General features: G+C 32.5%; 1 long non-coding RNA gene and 1 pseudogene across 1 annotated transcript; both read right to left on the bottom strand.

The window, feature by feature from the left end:
• Positions 1 to 303: 303 nt before the first annotated feature.
• Positions 304 to 2,623, bottom strand: LOC18046162. Its single transcript, XR_002906668.1, has 5 exons — positions 2,264 to 2,623; positions 1,748 to 1,837; positions 1,547 to 1,609; positions 1,307 to 1,395; positions 304 to 661 (listed from the first exon to the last, which is right to left on the bottom strand). It is a non-coding gene; the product is annotated as an uncharacterized LOC18046162 (long non-coding RNA).
• Positions 2,624 to 2,742: 119 nt separating this feature from the next.
• On the bottom strand, positions 2,743 to 3,771 carry LOC112099907 (annotated as a pseudogene).
• Positions 3,772 to 10,714: the final 6,943 nt, after the last annotated feature.

Below are 10,714 nucleotides of genomic sequence, written 5' to 3'. Positions count from 1 at the left end.
CTGACTTTAGAATAGTGTCAGAAATTACTTTTACTGACACTTATTAATTGTGTCAGTAATCTGGGAGTCAGAAAAATAGTGACACTTGTAAGTGGTGTCAGTGATTACTATTACTATAGTATCACTAAAATAATAACACCATGGTATCAAAATATTACAATACTATATTAGTATTTGTGACTACTGTTACTATAGTATCACTACTTTATTTATTATTTAAAAAAATTATTATATAAAATGACATGTTGCCCATTGATTTGTTGATAGAATTAAAAGGCTGTGAGAAATAAGAACAAAAATCAATTTATATATCAAAACCTTTCATAACATTTAAATATTATCAATATATATTACACAATCCAAATACTTCAATAGACAAAGACGTCTGATTACAAGACATCTTATTCTTATAATTGAATAATCTTAACTGCTATTATCCAATCAAATTCCTTCTACTCGTAGCTGAATTTAAGGGCTAAATTTACCAAATCTAAAAGCTAAATTTAGAAGGATTATTATTTTTCACTCCATGAACATAAGTACTGCGATCATGCATTATCACAGACAGCTTCTTCATTCACGGACAGCTTCTTCATTCGATGAATTTGATGGGTTAGGGATATAAGTTGAAGAAGAAACACTTTAAACATATTAATCATATCTGCAAACAAATAAAAGAAAAAGGAAAAGAAATTGGTTGCCAAATTCCAACAGTTGCAAAATAAATTAACAAGCAATACAGAGACAAAAATTTTTTTTTCCTTCTTTTTAAGTATTGATGTTGATAAATGGCCGGTTGAATTTGATCAAACGAGCAAGTACTTCTCTGATCTTTGAAAAAAAAAAGCTTTTGATCCAGCAAACACCATAGTCCATAATCACCCCCCAAAAAAAATGTAGAGTTTGATATTATTAGCCTCAGTCTTTTTAATTATTTTACTGTTTGAGTACATTCAAAAGTAGAGGCCTAATTTGAATTTCTTTTACTGAAGAGATAACCCCATTATTAACCACACGGTGTTCCTAATCAGTTTATGAACACAACTATTAATGTAATTTACTATAAATTCGTTTGCATATTCAATTGTCCATATATGTAAGTATGTTAATGATATTTGTTAACAAGACAAGATTATTAAATAACCAAAGCGAATGACAATATATTATTATTTATTTCTATTTTTCCTTCATATATATTAATAAAATATGTCATTAAGAAAAGAAAATAAACTATCAATGAAATTCCAGCACTTGCTTAACAATGAAATTCGTAACATAAACAATCATGCAGGTAATAAGAACTGACCTTATAAAAAAGTTTGCAGCTTGTTGAGTCACCCGAATGGCGTCCTCTGTGTGTGGAATTGCTTTTGGTCCCCATTCAAAAGCATTTTTCTGCAGCATATTTGGTCACACACATCTAGAGTTTAGCACACAAATGTCGCTCAAAAGGTTTGATTAACCAGATCAGTCTGCCATATTAAGCTTATCAATTTTGTAAATGGGGTGCAGCTAAAATCACTGTTAAGAGCATTGAAGTTAATACCTCTGGATGTCATTGGAAGGCGGTCACAGGATAGTTATAAGCTTGCACTGTCGAGATATAGACCTGATAATGATTAATAACAGAAGTTAGAATTGATAACACTGGATAAATTGCCATTAAAATATCAAGCATTCAGGCATATATCCTGAGTCTGTGTTTATATATAAAATAAATTCAACAAAGGAATATTTACTTTTGTACCTTATTATATTCATCCACGCTTGTTGTCAAGATCTTAAAAAACTTAGCTAGCTCCTGGTTTGCTTGCATTCTTTCAGGTGAAATGCCATACTGTTGTAATGGTACAACACATAAAATTTCAGATCAACCAAATTATTTACTCAATCATCCATAATAATTTAATAAATCTAAACATTTTTAGAGTCCATTGTCTCCCAAAATTGAAGTGCACTGATCTAAGGAATCAATTGTACAAGAAGTCCATATAAATGGAATTCTTCCATGAATCAAAGAGGCTCACGACAAAGCAGGATTTCCAAAAAAGCTCGCTTATTAGACCCAACACTTTCATTGAGCTAGATATTCATGAGTGACTAGCATTATTACAGAAGATGAAGGAAATTAAAACAGAGAATTGAATCTAACAATAAAAAGATGGTTGTTTTAGAACATAAAGCTTAACACATTTTTAAGAAATTGAATCTAGGTACACAAATGCAAAGCAAGTTAACCGTACGTGAAGCACAATTTTCTTACATGGTGGTTTTGCATAACCAGGCAATCCGTACTCAACTTCTTAAGGAGCTCCGGGGAAATCTGTAAAATGTGCACAAGTATCACGTTGCGAAATCGTGTCATTCTGGAAGCTTAATAGCAAGAAGAAAATAAAACAATCTGGATTAAGCTGCAAAAAATGTTAAAGACGGCATGGAATCTTTTTCTTACTCATGACAAGACTATCCAGAAACTTTTGGATCTTGTGTACAGCTTCATTATCAATATTGAGTCAAAGTGTTTGAAAATCAAAAAATGGTAAGCATGCTGAGAAAGTTAGATGTGAAGAGGCTCCTAGCATCATTAATTGTAACAACATAAAAATCAATTAAAGAGCAATGAAAACTATGTACCTTTGGAACAATGTTCCTTCAATATTAATGTTTTTGACGAATTGGAGGGTAGATGCCTGATTTGCTCCATTAAATGTTTCCAGAATGTTTCTGTCCTATTGTTGAGGAAGAGAAAAAAGTAAAAATAAAAATAATGAACAGCAAAAGCAATCAGCAATGCCGGAAAGAGTACCATCATTTTATAATCGTTGTAAGCAGTAAAAGACATTTTTCTTACACAAGAGACAAACTAAAAGCATACAGTAAAGCCATAAGAAGCACACACGTAATATGCATACAAAATCCAAATTGAAATTGAACAGTAGGATATTAATCAAGAGATGAACAAAACATGTTTCAAGCCTAAAATAAGCACAAGTTAATCAGACACAAAATTGGATGCTACTGAAGTACTATTAATACTGAAAGAATATCGTCACCTATGCAATGAAGGTTTTAGAGTCCATGTCACTGCCATCCTCCAAGTAAACTCCTTCATCTAACTTTGATGAGAGGAAGTCAGAAGTGGTCTGCCCAGATTCATTAGGAGAGTCTTTATTCTGAAAATCCCTCTGTGAATTGAACTGGTCATCTACCTGTTCACTGTCAAATTCAGAATTCAATAAACTATTACCGCAACTAGAACCATTAGAATATGACGATTCCTGTTCTGGATAAACTGGTGACTGCAGTGCCAAGACAGAGGCTTCATTCAGCCCATTATAGCCATCACCCTGTGGATTGAATTTTGCAAGTTGTCGAGTTTCTGCCTCAACAGAATTGTCGACAATATTTTCTGCAACATGATCTCCAGAATCAGAAATCGAATGGTCTGTTGCTTGAACTTCAGAGGCCAAAACAATATTTTCTGCAACCCGAGTCCTATTAGAAACCAAATCTTCTTTTTCTGCAACATGATTTCTAGTAGTATCTTCTGCAATATGACTTCTTTTAGAAGTCAAATTTTGACAAGATTGATCACCATCATTAGTGGAAACACCAAGCTTCTCATCCCGTTTTCTTTTAGTGGAAACAACACCAAGCATCTTCTTCTCCCGTTTTCTTTCAAGGCAACACACAACAAAATTGGAAAGCTACGCTAACCAACCAGAAAATCAAAACGGGTGAAGGGTGAAAAATTACCTCGCTAACGATCATTGATAAAAGTTTAAAGCCTAAGCAAATGGCATATACGAATGAGCAAAATGTGGAGATGTAAAGCGGGTCTTGTGAGCTTGTGGCATAGCGGCATGGTGGATGTTTTGCATAATGTAGATCGTTAGGGTTTCGTATGGTATGGGTCTTAGAATTTGAGCAGTGGTGTTAGGATTTCTTATGGCATGGACCCTTGAATTTTAGGGCTCGAAGAAGAGAATTTTTAGAGGTATGAAGAAGAAGAAGGATATCGCCAGAGAGATGAGGCGGCTGGCCATGGATTTAGGAGTTAGGGAATTTTATGTTTATGTTGATTTAGGGTTTTTTGCTTTTCCTTTTATATTGTTGTTTTCTATATTAATTTAATTTGATAATTTCAACATGTTCAACACAAACTAATTTATGAATTTGGCCTGGTGGTTTGTTGGTTGAACATAAAGCACTTTAGTTTTGGGTCTTAGGTTCGAGTCGCAACTAAAACAAAAATAGATTTTTTTGTTGTTGTTTCTGATACCTTAGTGTCGACGATCTCTGATGTTTAATCTACAAACACCATAGAATTAATAATTAGTGACACTTGTTTGTTAAACACGGAAAATAATCCAAATATGTATAATTACTGATACTTTTTAGAAAAGTGTCACAAGACAAGTATCAGTAAAAGCTATTTTTCTAGTAGTGATTAGATCCAATCGATGTCGTCGAGCTTTCTTGATATTTTTTCTCACTTCCTTCTTTGCCCAAGCTTTTTCTTTCTTGCTGAACCCTTGAAACCATGGCTTCTCTGTAACATCAACTAGTGGACAATACCTTGCTGGAACAAGCCTAACCAACTTTCAAATACTAGCGCATCGTCACGAATAATAGATTTTTAAAGAACTGGCTTCCTTAACAACTTTTAGTTTTTTTGTTGTTCATTATGTATTCAACAACTTGATTCAGAAATGATGAACATAAAAAGTTTATCATTTTTTTGAATTGTTTTATATCTGAAATGTCTTTGGCTTGGTTCATAAAAAATTTAACTGTTGTCTATCTTCAGCTTGGTTCTTTTTTTTTTTTTTTTTGTAAAATGATTGTAGATGCTTGTTTGTTGAAACTTGAAAATAGCATAAATTTCTTGAATAAAGTTGACGATGGTAGTTTCATGTAAACCTTTGTTTTCCTTCTTGTGTCTGATATCTTCATGTACATGTTCTTGTGTTAAAGTTGAAACGATGAGGATAATGAGAATGATTTCAAGGAGAATGATAATGTGAATGAGGAAAATCTTATTTTAAGAAAAAAAAAATCATCCTTTCATTGAGTATTTGTAAGTCTTCTTACATTAAATATTTATATGTTTGATTGTTGCTACATTTATAAATGTTAAGTAAAGCCAATCATAATAATGTAATAGGGCATTGATTTTATTTTCTTCAAAATATTTAATTGATTGTAGCGAGCAAGAAGCAAAAATATTACGAGAACAAGGAAAGAAAAGTGGTAAGTGTAGTTACAATATCCATTAATTTCCCCTAAATTAGGCATATGTTTCAAGGAATAGCTTATTGTGATATTTTTTAATTGTTTTTCTAAGGATCACATTAGGGACATGTTCCAAGCAATAGCTTATCATTTTACTACAAAAGTTTTACTGACATATCATGTCAGTATCAAGATTTGTCGAAAAGTGCATTTTACTACCAAAGTTTTGCGCCGTTATCAATTCACTACCATTCCGTTAATAACGTTAAAAATTTGCCGATGTCATAAGGGCATCAAAGACATTTCCAGCTGTAAGAGTAAAATTGTCTGTTAATTTGATAGATAAATTATCATTTTACTACCAATTTTTTAAAGGAATTATCATTTTACTACCAAATTTTTAGGAGAATTATCATTTTACTACCAAACACTTGGGGGTAAAATCGACTTTTAACTCAATTTCCGTTAAACATTAACTTTTTCTTAACGGAATGGTAGTGAATTGATAACGGCACAAAACTTTGGTAGTAAAATGCACTTTTCCGCAATCCTTAGTACTCACATGATATGTCAATAAAACTTTGGTAATAAAATGATAATTTCCCTTTAAAAATTTTGAGTGAAGAAGAGAAGGCTAAATATAGAATAGTTGGTAATAATATAGCACATGATAATGACAAAGACTAATAACTTTTAAAGGGCACTAAGAAAGTCATGGAAACTGGATGCACTCCATTTTTCTAGTAGCAAATTTGTTAGAGAATCAAAAGAAAGCTATTGTGGAGTTGGAATTTAAGTCTTCTACACGTAAAATGTGGTCGACCTAAATGAGATTTATGCGCATGGTTGGTTCAAAAGTTTGATCCAGTTACTTCATGTATTTATTTGCATGGGAGGAGTGTTAGTCTTTCACCTCGAGATTTTTAGTATGTTATGGGAATAAAAGATGGTGGAGTAAACACTTATATGGATCTTGATATTGATGATATAGATATGCTAAAGGATAAATATTGTGGTGACAATGGATGCGTTAAGTTGAAAAATTGAAGAAAAAATTGATTTATCAAAAGGAGGCAGATGATGAGTTTAAAAGAAGCTTTGTTTTGTTTGTTGTAGTTACAATTATTTTTTCTAGATTGGGGTTGAATATAACCCCTTATTACTTGATTTTTTTTTTTAAAGAGCACCAATATTATAAAAAAAAAATTGGGCAATGTGGGCTTTTAAAGAGCTCGTTGAGGACATAAAAAAGTTTAAGGTAGGACAATAAAAAGTTGTTAATGGCTATGTACTATTTTTTGAGGTAATATTTTTTTTAAAACGATTTCTTTTTTCTTGATCATTTAAAAAAAATTATTTCTCTTTTCCTTTGTCTTGATCATTTTGTTAATTATATTGTAGCCTTTTTACATGGACATTATTAGATTTAGGCACCCATAATGGGCTGACTTTATCCAACGTGAGAGATAAGTTTAACATTGTATAACTTATCTGGGATTCTCATAAATAAATTTAGAGTTTTATTTGGATTCTAATGACATAAGGTGTGGCTTATTCAAATAACTCTAGGAATTTTATTTGAATTAAACTACACTAATTGTACTATATAACCACTGTATAGGTGGGTGCAAAGACGTATAATAAGAATCAGAGTAACATCATAAGAAAAGTGAAAGAGAAAGGGAAAAACAAGGTAGTGGGTTCTTGCTTCGTGAATTGATGGAATTTTCCAACCCCGTGATTATCCTTCGACCATCAGTGACATAAGCTCATTACGATCCATTCGTGAAAGTTATTGACAATCCGTTTTTGGAGATAAGAGGGAGTGTATTCTTTGTTATGGTAGATTCGTGACGGTTCATTTCTGCATCAACCAGCAGGGTATGACTTTGATTGATAAAATAAATTGCATGATTGATTTAGAAAAATCAACATCGGTATCAAAGCGTGTGTAGTTTATGTCATAATCTTAAGTGTATAATAGATGCTAATATGCCATATTCTTCAATGAAAATTGATTTCTTGCTCTGAGAACATACATTAATGGCATGTAATGAAACACTCATTGTTAAAGCATGAAATTTGGGTTATAAGCATATGAACACATAATGGAGTATATCTAGAATTTTATATGATCTAATATGCTCTTGTATAATGAGATAATTGGAACCCTCAGTTATGATCCCAAATGCCTATTTTGCTCTTAATTTTTTCTATACTAACTCGTTCTCTACAAATATATTATCATAAGAAAGCTCTTTTAATTAGCTTTAGATGGTATATCATATGCTTGATTTAGACTTGTAAACTGAGAGAACGAGGCATTTGAAGTTCTAGTTTCCAATCTAGAAAAATTATTGGATATGGAGAAAATGAAAAGTGTTCTATATGTAATCTCACTCTTCGGATGGCGCTGTGCTTCATTCGTTTGTCAAAAAAAAAATCTAAATCAACGGTTGAGTTCAAAAAGTCTACTTCGGTCAGACAAAATAGTTTCGTGAGGACAGAAAGTGGCCAGAAGATAGAGTGTGCACAACACGCATCGTGAGAGCGCGTCAAACCGTTTGAAAACTCAGGAGCAACAGACAATATAGCCAGAGATCATAGGGCATTTGTGGAGTATCGTCGAATTAGTCAAGGAACTAAATGCATATACGTGGGAAACAACTTTAGGGTTGAAGCTAAAGGAATTGGTACTTGCAAGTTAGAGTTACGTGGTGGTCGAATACTTTATCTTCACGATGTTCTTTATGCTCTAGAAATCCAACGATACTTAGTCTCTATTATTTTTCTTCTTAGGATGAGATATCAATTACAATTTTATAGCGTTAGGTTAAAAATTGTTCTTAATTCAACTCTAGTTGCTACTGGTTATTTATTAGATGGTTTTATGGTTTTGTATACTAATTATTATGATTTAAATAATAGTTTTTTTCGTTAAATGCACCTTCCAATGTGGATGCTAATACTTGGCATGCTAGACTAGGACATATAGGACAAGAAAGATGAATAGATTAGCTAGAGAAGGCTTATTGGGCTCACTTGCTAACATTGACTTGTCTATTTGTGAAAGTTGTCTAGTTATAAAAGCAACCAGAAAACCATTTGATAAATCTGCTAAAAATTCGTTGTAAATAATTCATTCTGACATCTATAGACCAATGAGTGTGGGGACTAAATATGAAGCCACGTATTTTATCACATTCATTGATGACTACTCACGTTTGGGTCATGTTTATCTGGTTTCTCATAAGTTTAAAGCATTGGATTGCTTTATATCATACTTAAATTTGGTAGAGAATTAATTAGACAAAAGGATCAAAGTCGTAAAAATAGACAATGGACGTGAATACCTTTTAGAATAGTTTAAGAAACTATGCAATGATAAAGGTATTAAGACACAACTAACTATTCTTAAGACCTCATAGCGAAATGGTGTTATGGAAAGAGGAATAGAACATTACTCGAGATGGTTAGGTGTACAATAGCACAAGCAGATCTTTCAATTTCTTACTAGGGAGGTATATTGTTGACTGCCACTTATGTATTTAATCGAGTTCTAAGTAAGTCAGTAAGTTCCACTCTATATGAGATATGAAGAGATAAAAAACATGACCTTACTCATTTGTCTTTGGGGTCTGTAGCATATGTTCACAACCCATCTCATAAACATGGGAAATTGGGTTCAAGAGGAAAGAAATGTATCTTTATAAGATATCCTGAGCACTCCAAAGAGTATGTATTCATAGGTGAACATGATGATGGAACTGTAACTAAGATAGAGTTATGAGATGTCACATTCTTAGAAAATGAATGCCTTAGCATTTCAGAAGTCAAGAAAGACATTCATCTATATGAATTGGATGATCTAAGGGTTAATGACACTTTTAATTTATAAATTGAGAGAAACCTAGATATATTTGAGATTTTAATCTTCGTGGGAGTCAACCACTAGATGGGCTTGCTCCACATGATAACTCAATTCGTAGAAGTAATCATACACCAATCCCACGTCGTTGTTTTAAGATTGAAGCAAAAGCATTTATAATTGCTTCACATGATGGTGATGAGCCAATAACTTATAGTGAGGTTATCACATCATCAGCTAAAGAAATATAGATTAAAGCAATGGATGAAGAAATAGAGTCTATGAGATCGAATCATGTCTGAGATTTGGTTAATCTACCGCCCAACTATAAGGCCATTAGAAATAAATGAGTTTTACGTTTTTTTAAAAAAAGGCAGACAACACAATTGAAAGATACAAGGTATGTTTGGTGGCAAAATGATATATCCAACAAGAAAGTATAGACTATGAGGAAATCTTTTTTCTAGTAGTAAGGTTTGCCTTTGTAAATTAATTCTAGCCATCATTGTAAATATGGACTTTGAATTATAGCGAATGAATGTTAAAACAACATTTCTCAATGGTGAACTGGAGGAAAAAATTTACATGTGCTCTTGTACAAGGGGAATTCACTGTAACGTGTGATTCACGTCATGTGTGCTTTTGTGACCAAAAAGAAAATGAGTGAATGAATCCATATTTCCTCATTGTTTAAGTTCCTTTGAGGTGTAAGAAAGACCTCGACAATTATCCTTAGTCACCATCGACTATATTTTGAAGGGAAAGATTGATGTCAGCTACTTTAGCATATTTTTCTATGACTATAAGGTTATGCGGTCTATGAAACATGTCTAACAAAGTAGCTAGGCTAGAATTAAAAGAAATAAGTAGAAAATGAAGATTTTTTCTTCTTACATTTGACTTATGCATTCATCAGTCAACTAGTTGTATAATTCACTTAGGGATGAATATAATTGCGAATAAATAAAGTGCACAGTGTCACACATAATTTTGATTGAGGGATTAAATATGTTTATACTGATGTAATGGATAATGAAATCTAGGTTACAACATAAACAAGTTATTTGAATCTCTTGCAAAGAGTGCAATTGCGATTTTTAGTTTTACAAGGTCCAAGTTATGTTGTTCATGGGTCACACATTGCATTTACCCATATGATACTGCTGTAGCGGCTTTGTGGCCAAATATCTTATGCTCGTTGCTCTAGTTACTTGGTCATCCCATAATGTGCGAGCGAAAGATGTTAGATTTAGGCGCCCATAATAGGTTGACTTTATCCAACGTGAGAGATAAGTTTAACATTATATAATTTATTTGGGATTCTTATAAGATAAACTTAGAGTTTTATTTGGATCTTGATGACATAAGGTGTAGCTTATTCAAATAGCTCTAAAAAGTTCATTTAAATTAAACTACACTTTGTACTATATAAGCACTACATGGGTGGGTGCAAAGACTTATAATAAGAATCAGAGTAATATTGTAAGAAGAATGAGAGAGAAAAGGAAAAAATGACAAGACAGTGGGTTTTTACTTCGTGAATTAAGGGGATCTCTGTGATTGTCCTCCGATTGTGAAAATTCCTGACAATCCATTCTTGGAGATTGGAAG

Source organism: Citrus clementina, unplaced genomic scaffold, assembly GCF_000493195.1.
Source record: "Citrus clementina cultivar Clemenules unplaced genomic scaffold, Citrus_clementina_v1.0 scaffold_3, whole genome shotgun sequence".
NCBI classification, from domain to species: domain Eukaryota; kingdom Viridiplantae; phylum Streptophyta; class Magnoliopsida; order Sapindales; family Rutaceae; genus Citrus; species Citrus x clementina.
Note: the sequence above shows the minus strand (reverse complement) of the source record. Positions and strands in the feature narration are given on the sequence as shown.